Raw genomic sequence first — 22,678 nt, forward strand, 5'->3', positions numbered from 1 at the left:
TTTTTCTTTTGTATTGTCTTATCTAAGACATTTTTGCCAAACCCAAGGTTACAAAGATTTTTTTCTCTTTTGTTTTCTTTTAGCAGCTTTATAGTTATAGTTTTCACTTTTAAGTGAAAGTTCCATTTTGTTTTAGCCTTTTTTAAATTTGCATTTTGGGAGGAATATATATATATCCAATTTTTCTTTTATTATTTGTTGAAAAAAAAATCCACCGAAATGAGTACTTTTGTAAAAAATCAGTTGCCCATATATATGTGGGTCTGCTTCTGGATTCTCTAGTTTGTTCCATTGTTCTATTTCTCTATCTTTATATCAATGCTATACCATCTTAATAACAGTAGCTTTTTAATAAGTTGAAGTTGGGTAGTGTTAAATCACCAACTTTGTTCTTTTTCAAAGTTGTCTTGCCTATTCTAGATCCTTTGCATTTGCATATAAATTTTAAAGTCAGCTTATCAGTTTCTACTAAAATCCTGCTGGGATTTTAATTGAGAATGTGTTGAATTTACAAAGCAGGATGGAGAGGATTGATATCTTAGCAATAGTGAGTCTTTTTACACATGAACATGGAATATCTCGTTTATTTAGTTCATCTTTAATTTCTGTTACCATTTTTTTCTAATTTTAGCATATAGATTTTCAAAACCTTCTGTCAGATATATCTCTAAGCATTTCGTATTTATTGATACTATTTAAATAATAATTTTTAATTTTGATTTTTGATTGTTTTCAGTTTATGTAGTTGAATATAATTGATTTTGTATATTTAACTTGTATCATGTGACCTTACTAAACTCACTGATTGCTTCTGGTAGCTCTATTGTAGAATGCCTCTGAATTTCTACATAGATGACCTGGTCATCTGCAAAACAAACAAATGAATCATTTTACTTTTTCCTTTTCAATCTGGATGCTTTTAATTCCTTTTTCTTGTCTTAATGAATTGTGTAGAACTGCAAGAACATTGTTAATTAGAAATGGTAAAGGCAGGTATCCTGTCTTGTTCCTGATATTACAGGGAAAAAAGACTCAGTGTTTCACCATTAACTGTGATGTTAGCTATAGATTTTTTGTTGATACCTTTTACAAAGTTGATAAAATTCCATTTTATTCTTAATTTCCTGATAGTTTTTTTTTTTCTTTCAGGAAAGGTTGTTGGATTTTGCCAAATGCTTCTTTTGCGTTGAGATGATGATACAGTTTTTCTTTCTTGACTTGTTAATATGGTGTATGAGATTAATTTTCAAATGTGAAAACAATCTTGCATTCATGGGATAAACCCCAATTAACTATGATGTTTTATCCTTTTTATATACTGTTGAATTCTATTTGTTAAAATTTTATTTAGAATTTTTACATCCATATTCTTGAGGGGAGGTGTTCTGTAGTTTTTTTGTTTTGTTTTCTCCCCTTTCATTGTATTTGGTTTTGGTATCAGAGAAATAGTGGCCTCCTAGAATTAATTAGGGAGATTTCTGGAAGACTTGATGAAAATCAGTGATATTTCTAACTTAAATATTTGGTGGAATTTACTAGTGAAGCCATTTGGGCCTGGAAACTTATTCAAGGGAATGAGCTGGGCCAATTATAGCACTCACCTTATTGTTTCCCATTTTTCAGGTTTTACAGTCCTTTTTGGCCTGTTGTCCAATAATGTGAAAATCATGTCTTCATATATACTTTTCTATTCTTTTAGTTTTGTCTAGTGGGAAGATAATCCCAGTATATATTATTCCATCTTGGCTAGAAACAGTGTCCATATTGGTTTAATATATGCTATTTAAATTTTTATTTATAGATTTTTCACTTTCTTCGTATGTATTTTGCAAAATTATCCTATTACTGATTCTTAAGAATGGAACTGGTCCTAATTTTATGTCTCATAGTTTTGTTGTGATGGTAGTTATTGTCACTGTTATTGTTTGGTTTTGGATTTTGGCTAGGGAGTTTAATATATTTCATTCAGCCTCGAATGAGAAGAGTTTCTCTGTGACCTCTTTTAGCAAACACACAAGAAAGGTGGATTTTCTGTAGTTTCATTTATTATTCAAATTATTTCCTTTGCTATCTTCTTCTCAGATTTTAACCAGATAGCAAGCTAGTGTAAAAAAATCACTTTATTTTTTAAGTAATAAAAAACTTTGGGAAAAAAGTGATAAGAACTAGATCCATGAAGTTACCATGTTAGACCTTATCAAATAACTTAATTTCTGCATCATGTTTTCTGTATGTTTAATGAAACCTTTTAATTAAGGGCCAGCTTTCTGGATACCATTCCTTTTTGCTCAGTCTTACCATGAGATGCAAGCTGACACTGCCCTACACTCTTTCTGAATTGAGCCCCTTCTACGCTGTGGATGTTCTTCTAGCTATAATCACAAAATCATCCTTAAACTTTCTTTTACCACTGTTGCAAGTTCTACTGATCCTTAGCCATAAAAGTGGTATATTGGTTGTTCTGTGTCTACTCAACACCTTCACTTTGCCTACAGTCTTTTTTTTTTTTCCTCCAAAATTATAGGAATTAGTGGGTTGTACTATCATAGATTCTGTACTTTCTCAGATTGTATGGTTGCAGATAACCCCTCAGGGCCTTCCCATCTGTAGTAGACTCAGCAAAAATTTCTCAACAGTTCTGACACTGGGATTATAGTCCTTTGCACCAGGGGTTTCATTGAGATCTGGGAAAGAACAGACAAAAATTCAAATGTCATCTTATGCCTAAATATTTGCATGGTTTATAAAACTAATATGTGTACACTTTATTAGAAAACTTCTTAGTATACACTTTCTAATTTGATATATTTAATACCTCTGTGGAAAACTTGGAAGGCATATATAAATTATAATTTACATATAAGAAAAACCTTCAGGCAAATAAATTTATAGGAGATACCAGATGGACAGTGCATAAGCAACAAAGCAAGGCCTGTAAATAAAGTCCACTCTACATTTCCATCTCATGGAAAATGATTGAAGTTTGACTACTGTTAGAGAGTAACAGAAAATTATCATATTATATTTTTATAATTAGGCTATTTTTAGGACCACAGATAGATAATATCTGTAAAACATTTAGAAAAGTAGAGTTATTTTTGGGCATATAGGATTGTTCCTCATCATAGAGCAAATGCTTTCACCTTCTCACCATTGAGTATCATGTTAGCTGTAGGCTTGCCATATATGGCCATTATAATACGGAAATATGTTCCCACTATACCCACTTTTCTGAGAGTTTTATCATAAATAGATGTTGAATTTTGTCAAAAGAGTTTTCTGCATGTATTGAGATGAATATATGATTTTTATTCTTCAATTCATTGTATCACATTGAGTGATTTGAGAATATTGAACCATTCTTACATTCCTGGGATAAATACCACTTGATCATTAGGTATGATTCTTTTAATGGATTGTTGAATTCAGTTTGCTAATATTTTGTTGAATGTTTTTGCATCTATATTCATCAGTGATATTGGCCTATAATTTTTTTTGTGATACTTTTGTCTGGTTGTAGTATCAGGGTGATACTGGCCTTGTAGAATGAGTTTGGAAACATTTCCTCCTCTGTAATTTTTTGGAATAGTTTGAGAACAATAGGAGTTAACTCTTCTCTAAATGGACTTTTGTTTGTTAGGAGTTTTTGTTGTTGTTTTGTTGTTGTTGTTGTTGTTACTGATACAATTTCATTACTGGTAGTTGGTCTACTGTATTTTCTATTTCTTCCTGTTTCAATCTTAAGAGAGATTGTACATTTCTAGGAATTGGTCCATTTTTTCTAGGTTGTTCATTTTATTGACATATAATTGTAATAATATTTTATGATCCTTTTTATTTCTGTGGTATCATTTATAACTTCTCCTTTTTCATTTCTGATTTTATTTTATTTTTTTATTTTTTTAAAATGTTTATTTATTTATTTATTGGCTACATTGGGTCTTCGTTGCTGCATGCAAGCTTTTTCTAGTTGCAGTGAGTGGGGGCTACTCTTCATTGTGGTGCACAGGCTTCTCATTGTGGCAGCTTCTCTTGTTGCAGAGCATGGGCTCTAGGTGCTCAGGCTTCAGTAGTTGTGGCACGTGGGCTCAGTAGTTGTGGCTCATGGGCTCTAGAGTGCAGGCTCAGTAGTTGTGGCACACGGGCTTAGTTGCTCCGTGGCATGTGAGATCTTTTCATACCAGGGATCAAACCCATGTGCCCTGCATTGCCAGGTAGATTCTTTTTTTTTTTTATGTATTTATTTATTTATTTATTTATTTTTTTTAATTTATTTATTATTTTTTTGGGGGTACACCAAGTTCAATCATCTGTTTTTATACACATATCCCTGTATTCCCTCCCTTCCTTGACTCCCCCCAGTGAGTCCCCCCCACCCTCCCCGCCCCAGTCCTTCTGATTTTATTGACTTGAGTCCTCTCCTTTTTTTCTTGTTGGATCTGGCTAAAGGTTTATCAACTTTGTTTATCTTTTCAAAGAACCAGTTCTTTGATATTGTCAATTTTTTTAGTCTCTATTTCATTTATTTCTTCTCTAATCTTTATTTTTTATTTCCTTCTGTTAAATATGGGATTTGTATTCTCTTTTTCTATTTCATTTGGGTGTGAGGATAAGTTTTTTATTTTATATTTTTGTTATTTCCTGAGCTAGGGCTTGTACTGCTATAAAATTCCCTCTTAGAAGTGCCTTTCCTGCATCCCATAAATTTTGGATCATTGTGTCTTTGTTTTTAACGTCTCCAGGTATTTTTAAAAATTTTTTTCTTTGCTTTTGTGTGTGTGTGTGTGATCCATTTGTTGTTTTGTAGCACATTGTTTAGCCTCTATATGTTTATATTTTTTTGTAGTTTTTCCCTAATAGTTGATTTCTAATGTCATAATGTTGTGGTAGGAAAGGATACTTGATATTATTTCAATCTTAAATTTATTGAGACATGTTTTGTAGCCTAGCATGTGATCTGAGCTGGGGACTGTTCCATGTGCACTTGAATAGTGTGCATTTTGCTCCTTTCAGATGGAATGTTCTAATGTATAATTTAAGGCCAGTGTTTCCTTACTGATTTTCTGTCTGGATGACCTGTCCATAGTTAGTGAGGTATTAAAAGTTCCCTACTATTATTGTGTTACTGTTAATTTCTCCCTTTATGTCTGTTAATATATGCTTTATGCATTTTGATGCTTCTGTATTGGGTACATCTATATTTACAATTTCACATCTTCTTGACTTGATCTCTTGATCATTATTTAATGTCCTTCTTTGTTTCTTGTTATAGTCTTTGTTTTAAAGTCTGTGTTGGGTGATGTAAGTACTACTACCTTGGCTTTCTTTTAAATTCCATTTGCTTGGAATACATTCACCATCCCCTTACTTTCAGTCTGTGTGTCTTTAGATCTTAAGTGAGACTCTTATAGGCAGCATATATATGGATTTTGTTTGTTTTATCTATTCAGCCATTTTATATCTTTTGATTGGAGTATTTAGTCCATTTACATTTAAAGTAATTATGATATGTGTATACTTATTGTCATTTTTAAGGTTTTGAGGGGGTTGTTTTTATAGTTCTTTTTTCTTCTTCTTTTGCTCTCTTCCTGTGTGACTTGAGGACTATCTTAAGTGCTATTTTTGGATTATTTTCTCTTTCTTGTTTGCATATCTATTGTATATATTGTAGATTTTTGTTTTGTGGTTACCATGAGGTTTATATATAGCCATATATATATATATATATATAGTTTTAAGTTGCTGATCTCTTATGTTCAAACACAATTTAACAACTCTAAATTTCACTCCTCCTCCCCATATTTACTGTTTTTGACATCATATTTTATATCTTTTTTTGTGTGTATCCCTTATCCACTTATTGTGGGTATAGATGATTTTACTACTTTTGTTTTTTAACCTTCCTACTAGCTTTATAAGTGATTGGTTTACTACCTCTACTGTGTATATTTACCTTTACCTATGAGTTTTTTTCTTATGTAATTTTTGTATTTCTAGCTGTGGGATTTTCTTTTCTGCTTAGAGAAGTCTCTAACATTTTTTATAAAGGTGGTTCCATGGTGCTTAACTCTTTTAGCTTTTGCCTATTTGTATAACTTTTTATGTCTCCTTAAAATCTGAATAATGTCCTTGCTGGGTAGAGTGTTATTGGTTGCAGTTTTTTCCCTTTTATCACTTTAAATATATTGTGCCGCTTCCTTCTGGCCTACAGAGTTTCTGCTGAGTTGTCAGCTGATAGTCTTGTAGGAATTCACTTGTATGATGGTGAGTCAAAAATTTTCCGCACTCCAGTTATACCAAGACTTCTATAAAGTCTACAGCCAGAGTGCGGATAATTTTTGACTCACCCTTGTGTGCAACTTGTTACTTTTCCCTTGTTGCTTTTAGTATTCTCTCTTTATCTTTATTTTTTGCTATTTTAATCACAATGTATCTTTGTATGATACCCTTTGGTTTGATCCTGTTGAAACTCTCTGTACTTCCTGGACTTAGATGTCTGTTTCCTTTTTTGGGTTAGAGAAGTTTTCAGCTATTATGTCTTCAGATAAGTTATCTTCCCCTTTCTCTCTCTCCTCTTTCTGGGACCTTTGTAATGCAAGATTTGGGTTGGCGAAAAAGTTCATTTGGGTTTTGCATAACATCTTACAAGAAACCCTGAATGAACTTTTTGGAAAATCCAATATTAGTATGTATGATGTCTCAGAGGTCCCTTCAGTTGTACTCAGCTTGAGTGATTTCTGCTACTCTGTCTTTCAGTTCTTTTGGTTCTTCTTTATATTTTCTAACTCTTTGTTAAACTCCTCACCATGTTTTTCCATTCTTCTCCTTAGTTCTTTGAGCATTGTTCTGATCATTACCTTGAACCATTTATTAGAGACAGTGCTTATCTCCTCTTCAATTAGTTTTTCTTCTGTTTTTTCCCTCCTTGTTCCTTCATTTGGGACATGTTCCTCTGTCACCTCATTTTGCCTAATTCAATGTTTTTATCTGTATGTATTTGGTAAGTTAGTTATGCTTCCTGATCTTGAAGAAGTTGCCTTGCGTCAGAGATCCTTTGCATCCCAAGAGTACTTTCCCCTCTGGTCACCAAGGCTATATTCTCTAGGGGTGCCGCCTATGTGGGCTATGTGAGATCTTCTGTGGCGTCAAGCTGATTACTCTGGGTGGTGGGCTATAGGCAGTCTGGTAGGCTCATCCCCAGTCTAGTTTTCTGCCAGGCCCTACCTTGTGCAGAGGCTGCTGGCTACTGGTAGATATGGCTGGGTCCCAGAGTGGCTTGTTGTGTGGCTTGGGTTCCTGGATCTAGTGTTAGCTTTTTGCTAAGCAGGGCTGGTTCCTAACATGACTCTTTTTAGGGTTTGGAGTGTCCCAGAGAGGGGGATGGTCCTCCAGTAAATGAGGCTAGAACCCAGGGGTTCTTGGGCTAGTGCTGGCTCACTGATGGGTAGAGCTGTGTCCTGGGTTCCCTGGCTGCTTGGCCCTGGGAGTCCTGGAGTTGGTATCAGCCTGCTGATGTGTGGGGCCACTATCCAGAGGCTTGTTCCCACTCATTGGTGAGTGAGGCTGGTCATGGGACTAGTGCTTGCCCACTGGTCAGTGGAGCCAGGTCTGAGGGTCTATCCCTGTAGGTCCCTGGGGATTCTGGAGTTTGTGTTTGTCTGCTGGTGAGTGGGGCCAGGTCTTGAGCCCTCTGGGGAGTGAGACTAGATCCTGGGGCAACTGATGCTCAAGTATCCTAAGGCAGCTGGCCTGCTAGTGGGTAGCACTGTTTCCCCTCAACTAGCTAGGCTGGTTGGCCTGAGGCATCCTAGTACTAGTGCCTAGAGACTGGTGAGCAGGGCCAGTCCCAGTGCTAATAAGCTGCAGGGAGGATTCCAAAACAGTGCTTGCCAGCATCGATGTCCTTGTGGTAGAACAAGCTCCTAAAAATATCTGCCATCAGCATCTGTATCCCCAGGGTTAGTTCCAGTTGCTTTCTGCTTCTTCAGGAGGCTCTCCAAGGTGAGCAGGTGGGTCTAACCCAGGCTCCTTGCAAATTACTCCTTCTGTCCTTGGTCTCAAACATGTGAGGTTTTGTGTGCACCCTTTAAGAGTGGAATCTCTATTTCCTATAGCCTTCTGGCTCTCCTGAAAGTAAGCCCCACTAACCTTCAAAGCCAAATATTCTGGGGGCTCCTCTTCCCAGTGCAGGACCCCTAGGTTGGGGAGAGTTATGTGGTCTCAGACCCTTCACTCCTTGAGGAGAACCTCTGCAATTGTAATTATCCTCCTGTCTGTGGGTCCCACTCACATACTCCCACCTGGGGGTATAAGTTTTAACTATACTGAGTCTCCATCCCTCCTACTCATCTCACTGTGGTTTATTCTTTATATCTTTAGTTGTAGAAGATCTTTTCTGCTAGTTCTCAGGTATTTCTCATTAATAGTTGCTCTATAAATAGTTGTAATTTTATTGTGCCAGTAGGAGGAGGTGAGCTCAGAGTCTTCCTATTCTACCATCTTGGCCACCTCCTAATGGTCATTAGTTTTTTAAAGAGTTCATGTACCTTTTTCCTTAAGATAAAGTATTTTATTTCTATACTAAATTTCCTTCTTTCCCTCATTATTTTCCAAGTTTCATTTAGGCGGGGTGCAGTATGGGGACTGAGGAGCATCAACTAATTCAAAGCTGTGATTTATAGTGTAAGTGAAGTATGGTTTTCTTATATCTATAATCAAGATAACATTTTTCATTTCTAAATAGGACAATTCCTTTCTGTTTTCCCTGACATAGCAGGGGCATAATGAGTCAGAACTCTGAGACTCCCAGTTGGAAATAGACTTTGCTAGGGTAAAAGCAGATGTAGGGATTGGGAACACTGCCAAAGTATAAATACTAGTAAGAATACAAAATAATTTTTTTTTGAGTTTTACAGTGCCTAAAGAATTTTGGGTTGTCATCAGTACTTTAGATCCCGGGAGGCAGCTTGATAAGGAAAGCTTGTATAATGCTAAGTAGAATTATAGTAATTTTCAGCCACCTATTAGTCTCAGGTATAGCATAATAGATTTGTCACAAAACCAATACTTCTGACATCAAGTTGAGATACAGATAACTCCCACTATCTGCAGGGATCAAGTTTATGGGGCTGGGGCAAGTACCCCATCAAATTATCACCCTTATCTTCAGTCCCACCACTAAATCTTGTTCAAGAATGTTGACTAAATTTTAGGCTGAAAAAAATTTGCTGTCATACTATATAATTTCTCAGGTTCTTTCCAGTTAACTTGATTAAACTTTGACTTGCTTGATATCTTTCATTCTTCACATTCATCACCTCCTTCTTGTACTTAAGTCCTTTGCTTTGCAGCTTAGAGCCCAGTGTTCAACTGCACTCTTGGTGATACCTTATATTTTCTTGCCCTCCTGTCTTTGCCTTTCTTTTCTACTTATGGTGAAGGTGCTTAACAACTATCAACTGTTTTCTCTGCTCCTACATCTGAATGTTATCTTGAAGGAATTTATGTATTCACCCAGATTAATGCTCTGTCTCTACCTGTTTCGACCTGTCTCTGCACTCAATGGTTTTCTTGTTTCTACTTTGAAATTATTTTAACTTTTTTAATGAGTTCTTTTCACCAGCAATTGTTTTAAACTTTGTTTTATCCAGTCCGTTAACAACTTATTTTTCCCCTGGTACTCAGCAGAAGATTTCACCTACTTAGTGGAATGAGTGCCCTCAGTAATCATTTCCTTAAATTACAGCCCCTCCATCCTTTCTTCCTAACATTTTGTCACAATGAATAGATTTCTTTTCTCAAGTGCAAGGCCAACAGCTCCACCTGTGCCTTGGATTTTACCCCGTTCCCATGTCTGTTAAATATATCCTTACTTTCATGCGTCAACTATATTTTCTTGTCTATTGTTTTCTTTAACAGACATGAATATATCCCATCACAAAATATCCTTCTTCCCCCAACATCACTTCCTATCTCTCTCTTCTTCTTTATAACTAAGTTACCTAAATATGTGGTTTTCACCTTTTTCCCCTCACATTGCCATACTTCCTGAAATCTGTGTTATGCTCCTATTCACTCACCACAGTGGCCTCTTTGTTGCTAAAAAGAATGAAAATATTTTCATACCTATTTTCCTTTTAGTTTCTACATCTTTTGACACTACTGATCTTCTGACTACTTTTTTTTTTTCTTTAAATTCTCTCTTATTTGATTTCCAGTCTTTTTTCCTTAGTCTCTTTTGTGGGCTTCTTATTCATTCCTCATCCCCTGCATGCCTGTGTTCTCATGAGTATTGTCTTATGATTTTTTTTTTCTTTACTCATTTTCTTTGGCATAGGATACCAATCTCATTGGCTTCAATTACCAGCTCTATATTAATGACATTCAAATATATCTTTTACTTTGATTTTCTCTCTCAAGATCCTGTCTTATTTATGCAACTGCTTATTGTTATTTCTTAAAATGCATTGTGAAGCACAGGGCTTGAAATGCAATATGACTCAAATACCCATACTTCTCCTAATGTACTAATGCTTCCTCTTTTCTGGATCTTAGTAAATGTCTCTACCACCAGTGCAGCTACCTAAGCTAAATCCTAGGTAAACTAGTGGCTTCCTTCCTCTAGTTTAATATCAGTCCTACTTCCAACTAGTCAATCACTAAGTCATAGTTGAGATACCTCCAGGATATGATCACTTCTTTTACAATCATTCTTATTTTCTTATATCCCTCCTGAAATTTTACTTCACTCTAAAAATACAACTTTCCTTGAAATCAGAAAGAGAAAGCATTCCATCTTTCATTCTAAAAGAAGAGGATTTGAATTTATCTCACTTCCTATTGCCACTTGTCTATCATTTTTCTGCCACCATCATTTAAAAACCTTACCTTTTAAAAATTCACTTACAATGTTAATCTACTCTTCCATTATTTGTAAAGATGCAGAAACATTTATCTAGGCTTCAGTGAAATGAATAACTGATTCCCAATCTTTCATCTTCTACCTCTACACTGATGACATTTAGGCTTCTTAGTTCCTTTACTTCTCATACTTGAATTGTCTCTTCTTTCACTATATTTTACATACCTATAGATTTTTAAATAACATTTCATTGCAAAAATCTTATTTACTGCTAAGAGCTAAATTAGGTCTCTGAACATCTCTTCTTTAACCACAGTCTTCTATTCTTAAATCTACTCTTCTTTTCTTTCTTCATCTATTTTGTGACACGTGGTTTCTTAACTTACCTCTAATCTCTCAGTCTACATATTTTACCTGCCTGTCTACCAGGTCTGAATATGATGATCAATGATCAATTATATAAAAAATGTGCTCTAAAGTTTTTTCTACTTTCATTTTATTTACTCAACAAGCATGTGATGAATACCAACTCCTTCTTAGGTTTTATTCTAGGTATAGACAATATAGCAATGAACCAAGCAATGACTACTCTCCTGTAGCTTTAAGTCTAGTCAGGGAAGATAGACAATAGGAAAATAATTAACATGTATATGGTGGTAAGATGTGCTGCAGAGAGAAACAAAGTGGGATAGGGTGGTAGAAAATGTGCCTATATTTAAAGATAGAGAGCAACCCAGTAAGGGCTTTTTGATAAAGGGACATTTCGGCAGAGAACTAAAGGATATTAAGGAGTAAATTATGCAAATATCTGAGGAAATATTCTTCTAGATACAAAGACCTTGAAGAAGAAATGTGTTTAACTTTTATGAAGACAAGAGAGAGCTGATGTGATCAAAGCAGAGCAGGCAAAGGAAAAAAATGTCGGGAAATGAATTCAGAGAAGTAACATATGTTCTTTGAGGTTTAGTGTTTCTTTGCCATATTCAAACTGGCATCATCCCATAGTTTATTTTTTCTTACTTTCGGTTTGTTATTATTGATTTCTCATTGGATCCACTGGTAGGTGATGCTATTTTACTTAAACAATAGTCATAGCTTTTAAAAATATTAATTATCTATCATGATCTCCAAAGCTAATGTGCCAACTTTTATATGTCTCCCATCTTAGCACATATATAGCTTACATATTTTACAGTAAAGTCTAAAATATCCACAGAGAGTTGCCTTCAAAATGTCTGTGTGCACCCACTTTTTCTTCTTCATCGCTCTTCTGAGGAAAGAAAATTAAAAAGGAAGGAAAAAAAGAAAGGAAGGATTGGGGAAAAATAACATTTAAATTTGGCCTATTCCTACCATGGGCTCTGGTATTACCCTGTACCACTGTAGTCTTGTGTAATTGAACCTATATCATTCATTACAATTTCTTATTTCTATCTTTGTCTATTCTATTAGGAAGTATGGATTTTGTGGACTGGTACTCATTCTTTTCTACACCTGTATGTCATAATATAATATTTAAAACATATTCATATGTGGTCATAATATTTTTGCTTGATGAAGTCATCTAATGATGGAGTAATTGATGGTTTCCACAGGCAATCCCATGTATTTTTGAATATCTTTTTGTTAGAAAATGTTCCTCATACTAAGTAATTGCATAAGTATAAAAATAATAAACACCTATTGTTGAATTACAAAGGCACCAACATTTAGAATCATTCATTAAAAAATTAAATTTAATGTACAATAATAATTATATTTAATTTTACTTTATTTACATTTTATTTATATTTTAATAAATAATAAATTGCTATGTCATTTCTTTGAGACATAGGCCTTTAGATACTTTTTAAGATAAAAGTTTAGGGTGCAGCAAAATGAAAGCAGACACTGTGACTCATCCAGAAATATCTTGGTGTTGTAAAAGAGGCTTTCTCTGAGTGACAATACATTTTTAAAAAGGAGATAGATTTTTTTTGCTCGTTTGTTTGTTTTTCAAACCTGAAGTCCCAAGACCATGACACCCTGAATTTTGAGTTATAGAACTAATTGTGCTTATTTAATAGTGTGTTAAAATTTGGAGATACCTTTTTGATTGCTTTTCCTCCAAACTATTTTACAAATCAGTTATTTCATTACTTATATATTGATCCAATAAAATAAGTGTTTTTTGCTTCAGTTGCTTGCAAAGCATAATGCTGTTTGCAAGTCTCATGAACTCATGGTGAGCATAAACACTTACTCAAAAGTAATAAAAGTATTATTCAAACAAATATTGTATTCAAAATATCCCCAAGCTACAAACTGATTGTGCAGTAATTTCAAACAATATGTGAGAGAATATTTCCAGGACAAGGTATACAAGCTGTTCCTTGGTGTTGTGATAAATTTGATTTATAACACTTTAGTGGAACATTCAAAATCAGTATGTTTCCTGATATTGTTGTCCAAAAGTTCACTGCAAGGTCCTAGTGCTGTCAATTAGCTCAGACAGAATTTGCCTTAATAATGATAATAGATTTAATAATAATTATGTTAATAACAATGTGGTATTGTTTTTCAATCACTATCATCAAATAAAGAAGAAAAAATTCAGTCAGACTATGATAATTTTCAAGGCCCCTGATAAACATTAAGAAAAATTTTCTTTCTCTGCTAAGAATATTATCATTGAGCAAACATAACTTTGTGGTGAAACTCTTCTGTAAGATCCTATAATGGTAGGTGGATTCATGACTTTATGCATTTGTTCCAACCTTTTTATAATACAAACCTTTTTACAACACGTAGAGTAAATCTGAATGTATATAAATTAAAAAGAAATTCTTTAGGAGGTTGGAGATTCCCAGGAAAGAATATAGACTGTAATGAGCTAATCTCACTGTATATACTCCTGAAGGGGAAGGGGGAAAATGCTGACCCATGTGACTTTGGAAATGGCTAAAAGAACAAGAAATTGTATGTAAGCACTGTATTCACTTTAAGTTGTTTTTGATGAGGGTATGGGTTAATTCTGGTACTGCTATACATGTATGCTCCAACTGAAAAATTACATAAATGGATGACAAATTCACCCCACCTGTCTCCCAACCGGGATTCAGCTTTCTTATTGTTAGAGCGGAAATTTATAGATAATTAGGGATGAAGGCTAGAGTGATCAGTGTGATAATGGATTAGAGTTGGAGATATCAATAAGAACATATTTCATTTAATATAAAGAAGGTTACATATAGAAATATCTATACATATGTGGACACGTGAATAAGTATACACACCTATATTTCTTTAGTCTGTCAGCTGAGATGGCCTAAAAGGAGTAGACACCCCAGTATCAATGAATGTACCTAGTGATCAGATTTTGGTTTCTAGTGCTATTCTCCATTAAAATAAATCAGGGATTCTTATAGAAATGGCTAATTATAGGACTAGGATAGGAAATTAACATATAAGCATGAAGCGTCTTGTAGTTCTAGAAAGTAAGAAAGTGTTTTAAAAAACCAACCACATAAACAAACAAACCAAAAAACCCATTGATGGGATATGTTAAGGGGAATTGGAGCCAAATGAAAGAACTCCCAGTGGTCAAAAGATGAAATGATTTGAGCAACAAAACAAATAAATAATATTGTATTAAAACCCCCAAATAAAATAAATATCCATGAGTCCATACTGATATAAATAAATTACTAAATAAGTAAATATTCGTAGAAGAAAAAAATCTTTTGTACCGAAGAGTTTTAAATAAATGTTGTAGATACCCCTTCCTAAAAAGAGAGAGTATAATTCCTACTCCTTAAGTGCAAGCTGTGCATAGTGATTTCCTTGCAAAGAATAGGGTGTGAAAAAGGAGGAAAAAACATGACTTTACAGTGGAGAAACTTGACAAAGTTCACTTTAGTCAGATGTTCAAGGTCAACCTTAAAGTCATAAATAATGTTGATAGCATGCACCTTTGATATGATGTGATGAAAATGGCATTTTATCTCTGTTATCATCCTCTCAAAACCTTCCTCTAATCATGAAAAAAGCAAATTCCAATAGAGATGCATTTCATACAATACATCTGACGAGTGACTACTCAAAACAATCAAGGTCACCAAAAATAAGGAAAGTCTGAGAAAATGTCACAGCCAAGAGGAGCCTGAGAAGACAGGACACCTAAATGTATCACAATAGCTTGGATGGGATCCTGGAACAGAAAAAAAGACATTAGTTAAAAAATAAGGAAATTTGAATAAACTGTAGACTTTAGTTAATAATATGGTATCAATATCAATTCATTAATTCTAACAACTATACTAATAGGGGAAATGTGTGGTTGTGGGTGTAATATGGGGGCTCTCTGTACTATATAGTCAATTTTTCTGTAAATCTGAAAGTATTCTAAAAAACAAAGTATATTATTAAAAAACAGTTTGGATAATATTAAGAATTTCCATTTTAATATCCTTAATTTGTATTTGTGTCCTGGTAGAGTTTATACAATACTTACAGTTTCTAACTTACTTATGAAAGCTTTCCCATGATGAATAATGTCTTACTTCATATTTGTAAAAGATATAAATGACACTATTGTGCTTAACATCTAAGCAGGCTGTAGCTCCACAAATTTGGGAACTGTGCTATTGGAAGTCACTTTAGGAAGACATTTAACTGTTATAGTTGTTATTGAAATAATTTTATAATAAGAAGTAGTTCAGAAAAATTTGTGTAGTAATAATGAAGAACCCTTTTCAATCTGGGATAAGAATTTTATGTGATATATAATGGTGCTTTTACCATTATATTGAATGGTAAGCTTCCCCCATCAACATTATTAATTCCATTCCAAACACTAGGTAATGCTGTAAATGAATCTAAATAAAATAATATCAAAGTAATCCAGCTACCATTATAAGCAATTTTTGGGGGGACAGATTATCTATATTTTAGGAAATTATACTGTTCATTTGTATTATTAACATATAGACTCATTAAGATATTGAATAAACACTTCTGGAAACTGGAGGGAGATATGCCTTCCTTATTTGGAAGAATTCAACAAAGTAGAAGGCTATTTTTTAATTGGGTTATATTTAGCCCTGAAGCTTCTTAATATGTGTGGAATATAATTTTAGAAATTGAAAGTACATGTTGAAAACACTTGATATTTCTTTCAGAGGTCCCTTGCTCTTATTCTCTCTTATAGTTCAACACACAGGCTAACCATGTTCAATGGAAGGCTGCATTTTGAACTCTAAGAGAGCAGAGGTTAAATCCTGGCTTCTATTATTTAACTCTGTGACTTTAGGTAAATAACCTACCCCTCTGTGCCTCAGTTTGCAAATTGATAAATTTATACTGATAGTGCTATCTGCCTGGTCATATGATGAGTATTGTCCTAAAGTTTAGGACAATACTAGAACCTTATGGTGTTACCAGGAGATTTTTTTTTCTCTGAGAAACTGAGTAGATGCAATTGAGTTTAAACATGGAGATTATAGTTCAGAAAGATCAAGGAAGGAGTGAAAGCATCTCAAGATCTTAATAAACAATGTGGTGCCTGGCCTCTATTTATTCTTCTCTATAGTGCTCCACTCCAGAAAGCCATATTGCTGTACTCCTGGACCCCGTAATTGCTGAGTTCCCTCTTAAAACAAGGCCTTCTCACCTACAATCTCCTCTTCCTAGAAGGCTAAGTGAACACGCATATGTGTGTGAACACACAACAGCACATACACACATGCACACACTGTTGCCTAATTAACTTCTAATCAGTCTGTGTGTCACATCCTCAAAAATGATTTTTCTGATGTCTCTAAGTCAATTTTCTATTATATACTGTCATAATACTCTATATCTTGCCTTTGTGGATCATTTAACAGTTTTGCATTTCAGTTGCTTTGTGTGATTGATTAAATGTCCATCTCCCACATTACTTTGAAAACATCTTCTAGGCAGTAACTCTATCTTGTTTTGTGCATCACATACCCCCGAGTGTCTCATCACTGCAAGGCACGTAATAAATCCAAGATTAGCAATTGTTGTGATTTGAATGAAAAGTCGACTTGCCTCATCAAACTGAAACAACCAAGATGGAAAAAGGAAGGGTGGTTCTTTAGGCTTTGTTGTTCATTCTTTTCCGGAATGAGCTGATACTAATTGCTTCTTGAGAAAGAAAAATAAAATGAGCCCCCCTACCCCCACACATAGACCTAATGTCATCAGTTCTTAGAGCAAGTATTAGAAGATTGACTTTTCTGTTGACTTTTATAATTAACACGTAGGTTAATCCAGATTTCATTCCAGAGCAAAATGATGCAAAAAGTGATTTTAAGGCAGCCACTCTATATTTCTGGGCACTGTAAATTTTAAATGGAACCCATGTACTGTACTGCACATGAAAGATATTCCAAACATAAAACAAAAGCATTAACCTACAAAAAATGAAGAATCAGTTGAATGCATACTAGCAGTTTGCATTATATTACTATTTTGCATTTATTTAATATAATACCTTTTTAAAAGATCATCTGATATGCATATCAGTAAACATCTTTGAAATCTTTTAATCAGCTCCGTCTGGAATAGAATTAGGAGGTTTAGTCTTGGGAAATGCTATTGTAATTAAGGTTGCTTTGAGTCAAATGAAGTTCAAAGGAGATTAATTTTAAGCTTTGAAAATCCCATGACACCTAGTATGGTGGCATGCATCCTAAAGCTAATCTAATTATTTGATGACAATTCCAGTATTGAAGATTATTTCACTTAATTGTCTTCACTTTGCCTCTTTGGGGACTCTACAATCTGAAACAAGGTTAGAAATGTCTTTTTTTTTTCCCGTTAATGCACTGGACCTGCTCGTTGAAGTGAATCAGGTGACCAACTATGTCTCCTTTAGTTATAATTAATCTGAATATTTTTAATTGTTAAATTTATTATTTTAGAAAAGTAACTTAATGAACATAATACAAACATCCTATATCAGCATACTGACACAGTTTATATTATAGGAACAACAACAACAACAACAGAACAAAAACTTAAAACAAATGTCAGAGGTTTAGTTCTTACTTCTCTGATATTCCGTGTAAGCCTAAGCATCTCTCCTGAAGAGTGGTTACCCATGTGATGGCTGTACATCTACATCTACACAATGGAGTCAGGGAAGAGGAAATGGAAGTTGAACAAATTATTCCACACGGAAGTATCAAACATAAATTCTACTCATATTTAATTACTGAGAACAAGTGATGTAGCTGTGTCTTTCTTCACAGGTGGGAAGGTACAGTTCTCTCATTTGCCTGGAAGTAGAGAGAAAGGCAATATATGTTATGTAGTCCCAGCAATAAAATAGTAGAAATCTGATTCCTTTCCTTCTCCTTCCCAGTTTAGGTGAATTCCACAGAGTGACTATTGAAGTTATTTTCTTGATCTCTTTTCTAGGCATAAGTTTGATTAAATGTATCTTGCAATAGCATATTCTCTACTCTTATGACCATCACATTTAGCAACTGGACAATTAGTAACTGTATCTTGCATAGTGAGTCATCATTTTTGGCCAGTGGCTCTTTTTGTGTTCATTAGCATCCTCTTGAGAAATATTCCTAGTAATTCGTAATGTGGAGATCTAGGTTGTAGCTTAGGGATTTGTATTTTAAATTACCCTCAGGGGGAGTCTAATCAAAGTTGTTCATAAGTGATACATTGAGGAACACTGATCTAGTGGCATGAAATATTCATGCTTACCAAGTTGAAAATTAAACTTGGCTGTACTTTTTTTTTTAAAGCTCTTTATTGGAATATAATTGCTTTACACTGTTGTGCCAGTTTATGAGGTACACCAAAATGAATCATCTGTATTTATACATATATCCCGATATCCGCTCCCTCCCGCAACTCCCTCCCACCCTCCCTGTCCTGACCCTCTAAAGCATCACTCATCATTGAGTTTATCTCCCTATGTTATGCAGCAACTTCCCACTAGCTATCTATTTTACATTTGGTAGTGTATATATGTCAATTCTACTCTCTCATTTCGTCCCAGCTTCCCCTTCACACCCCACCCCTACCCTGTGTCCTCAAGTCCATTCTCTACATCTGTATCTTTCTTCTTGTCCTGTCACTGGGTTCATCAGTACCATTTTTTTAGATTCCATATATATAAGTTAGGATACAGTATTTGCTGTTCTCTTTCTGGCTTACCTTGCTCTGTGTGACAGTTTCTAGGTCTATCCACCTCATTACAAATAATTTCATTCCTTTTTATGGCTGAGTAATCTTCCATTGTATATATGTGCCACATCTTCTTTATCCATTCATCTGTTGATGCGAATTTAGGTTGTTTCCATGTCCTGGCTATTGTAAATAGTGCTGCAATGAATGTTATGGTACATGTTTCTTTTTGGATTATGGTTTTCTCTGGGTATATGCCCAGGAGTGGATTACTGGGTCATGTGGTACTTCTATTTCTAGTTTTTTAAGGAACCTCCAAACTGTTTTCCATAGTGGCTGTACCAACTTACAGTCCCACCAACAGGGCAAGAGGGCTCCCTTTTCTCCACACCCTCTCCAGCATTTATTGTTTCTAGATGCTTTGATGATGGCCATTCTGACTGGTGTGAGGTGATACCTCATTGTGGCTTTGACTTGCATTTCTCTAATGATTAGTGATGTTGAGCATCTTTTTATGTGTTTGTTAGCCATCTGCATGTCTTCTTTGGAGAAATGTCTATTTAGATTTTCTGCACATTTGTGGATTGGGTTATTTGCTTTTTTGGTATTAAGCTGCATGAGCTGCTTGTATATTTTGGAGATTAAGCCTTTGTTAGTTGCTTCATTGGCAAATATTTTCTCCCAATCTGAGGGCTGTCTTCTTGTCTTGTTTATGGTTTCTTTCGCTGTGCAAAAGCTTTTAAGTTTCATGAGGTCCCATTTGTTTATTCTTGATTTTATGTCCATGATTCTAGGAGGTGGGTCAAAAAGGATCTGCTTTGATGTATGTCATAGAGTGTTCTGCCTACATTTTCCTCTAGGAGTTTTATAGTGTCTGGCCTTCCATTTAGGTCTTTAATGCATTTTGAGTTTATTTTTGTGTATGGGGTTAGGAAGTGTTCTAATTTCATTCTTTGACATGTAACTGTCCAATTTTCCCAGCACCACTTATTGAAGAGGCTGTCTTTTTTCCATTGTATATTCGTGCCTCCTTTGTCAAAGATAAGTTGCTCATATGTGCGTGGGTTTATCTCTGGGCTCTCTATTGTGTTCCATTGATCTATATTTCTATTTTTGTGCCAGTACCATACTGTCATAATCACTGTAGCCTTGTAGTATAGTTTGAAGTCAGGAAGCCTGATTCCACCAACTCCATCTTTCCTTCTCAAGATTGCTTTGGCTATTCGGGGTCTTTTGCATTTCCATACAAATTGTAAAATTTGTTGTTCTAGTTCTGTGAAAAATGCCATTGGTAATTTGATAGCAATTGCATTGAATCTGTAAATTGTTTTGGGTAGGATAGTCATTTTCACCATGTTGATTTTTCCAATCCAAGAACATGGTATGTCTCTCCATCTGTTTGTATCATCTTTGATTTCTTTCATCAGTGTCTTATAGTTTTCTGCATACAGGTCTTTTGCCTCCTTAGGCAGGTTGATTCCTAGGTATTTTATTCTTTTTGTTGCAGTTGTAAATGGGAGTGTTTCCTTGATTTCTCTTTCTGCTCTTTTGTTGTTAGTGTGTAGGAATGCAAGAGATTTCTGCACATTAATTTTCTATCCTGCTACTTTAGTAAATTCATTGATTAGTGCTAGCAGTTTCTGATCAAGTGGGTTTTATCCCTGGAATGCAAGGATTCTTCAATATATGCAAATCAATCAATGTGATACATCATATTAACAAACTGAAGGATAAAAACCATGTGATTATCTCAATAGATGCAGAAAAAGCTTTTGACAAAATTCAACATCCATTTATGATAAGAACTCTCAATAAAATGGGCTTGGGGGAAATTACCTCAACATAATAAAAGTCATATATGACAAACCAACAGCCAACATCATTCTCAATGGTGAAAAACTGAAAGCATTCCCTCTAAGAACAGAAACAAGACAAGGGTGCCCACTCTCACTATTATTATTCAACATAGTTTTGGAAGTTTTAGCCACAGCAATCAGAGAAGAAAATGAAATAAAAGGAATGCAAATTGGAAAAGAAGTAAAATTGTCACTCTTTGCAGATGACATGACATTATATGTAGAAAATCCTAAAGATTCTACCAGAAAATGGCTCTACTTTTTTATCCAGCATGACAGTTGAGGATTTTAATTAAAAATTGCAATAGAGGCACCCATAACGGTGCCAGCTACTTTTCCTCTAATAGATAGCAAAGCACAAGTAGAAAAAACAGAAAAGTGGAAACTGATAGATCTGAATTGGAATCATGATTATTCTACTAACTGGACATGTGACACTGAGAAAGATGTTAACCTTTCTAACTTGAGTATCCCTCATGTTTAAGAGGAGATTACAGTGTCTACCAAAAAGTCTTTTGGAGAGAATCTAATGAGTGGTAATTGTAAAGCAATTAGCACATATTAATCATCACATTCAACATTTGTGTGCCACCAAAGTTGAAAATATGTGTTAGTAACAGAATTTAAGAATTCAAAGCCCAATTAAAGATAGTTATATAGAAAAGTGAGAGTTACATTATTAGATTATTATTGATACATATTAGATAGGTAAAATAGTTCATCTGAGACCACAGAGTTAAGAAATGGATTTGATCATGAATTTAAGTGCTGGCAGTTTGACTCCCAATGCTAAACAGAGAGGAAAACCTGTATATCTATGCTAGGGAACATTTTCTTTTCTTGACAACTACAGTGAACCACTGAAAGAAATTAAAAGAGGAGTACTATTTCCAGATTTCACTTTTATGAAGAGCATTCTGGAAGCAGTAAAGACGGCTTTTGTTTTATTTAGTTTTTTTTTTGAGGGAAGAAAGTCTGAAGTCAAGAAAAACTGTTAAAAGGCTATTGGAGCAATCAGACGAGAGAAAGAAGAGATTACACCAAGGCAGTGATGACTGAGAGAAGAAATATTTTAAAAGTTATAAACAATGTAGGTCTATAGAACTAAATAAGTAATTACATATAGATATTTAGGAAGAATGAATATGCAAACTTGGTCCCAGTTTTTGTCTTGATGGTTGGATCATTTTTTTTTGACATTCACTGTGGTTGGGAGAACACCAGGAGGAAGGGGAGGTGACAATGCATTCATATTTGGATGTGTTGAGGCTGGAATTTTGTGTAACATGCATACCTTACCAGTACAATGTGTGATACATGTTCCAGATCCCAAAGAGGACAATTTGGACTAAAGATAGAAAAGGGTGTCATTAGCATTTGATAATGAAATTATATGTTTGAATAAACTTGTCCTTGAATAGTGAATAGAGGTGAAAAGGCAAAATGTTAACAAGAACAGTTAAACATCCAACTTGTATATTAGAATAACTGAAGTGAGAAAAAATGGGTAAAGACAAATAGTAATAACAGGTGAAATATACTATGTGTTTACAGTGTTAAAGGCACTATGTTGAGCCCTTAATATGAAAAACCTCTTTAGTATTTATTTCAGCTTTACGCAGTAATGTTTTATAACCATCTATTAGAAAGCAAGTAGAGTCTTAATAATATTAAGGAATTTTCCCAAATGTCACATATCTAAAAAATGAAGAAGTTGGAGTTTAAATTCAAGCATTCTTGAACTATTTGCTATCTTGTTAAGCACTAGGTATCCTGCTTCCAAAGAATAACCACAGATGGGAGTGAA

This window comes from Hippopotamus amphibius, chromosome 7, assembly GCF_030028045.1.
Source record: "Hippopotamus amphibius kiboko isolate mHipAmp2 chromosome 7, mHipAmp2.hap2, whole genome shotgun sequence".
NCBI classification, from domain to species: Eukaryota; Metazoa; Chordata; class Mammalia; order Artiodactyla; family Hippopotamidae; genus Hippopotamus; species Hippopotamus amphibius.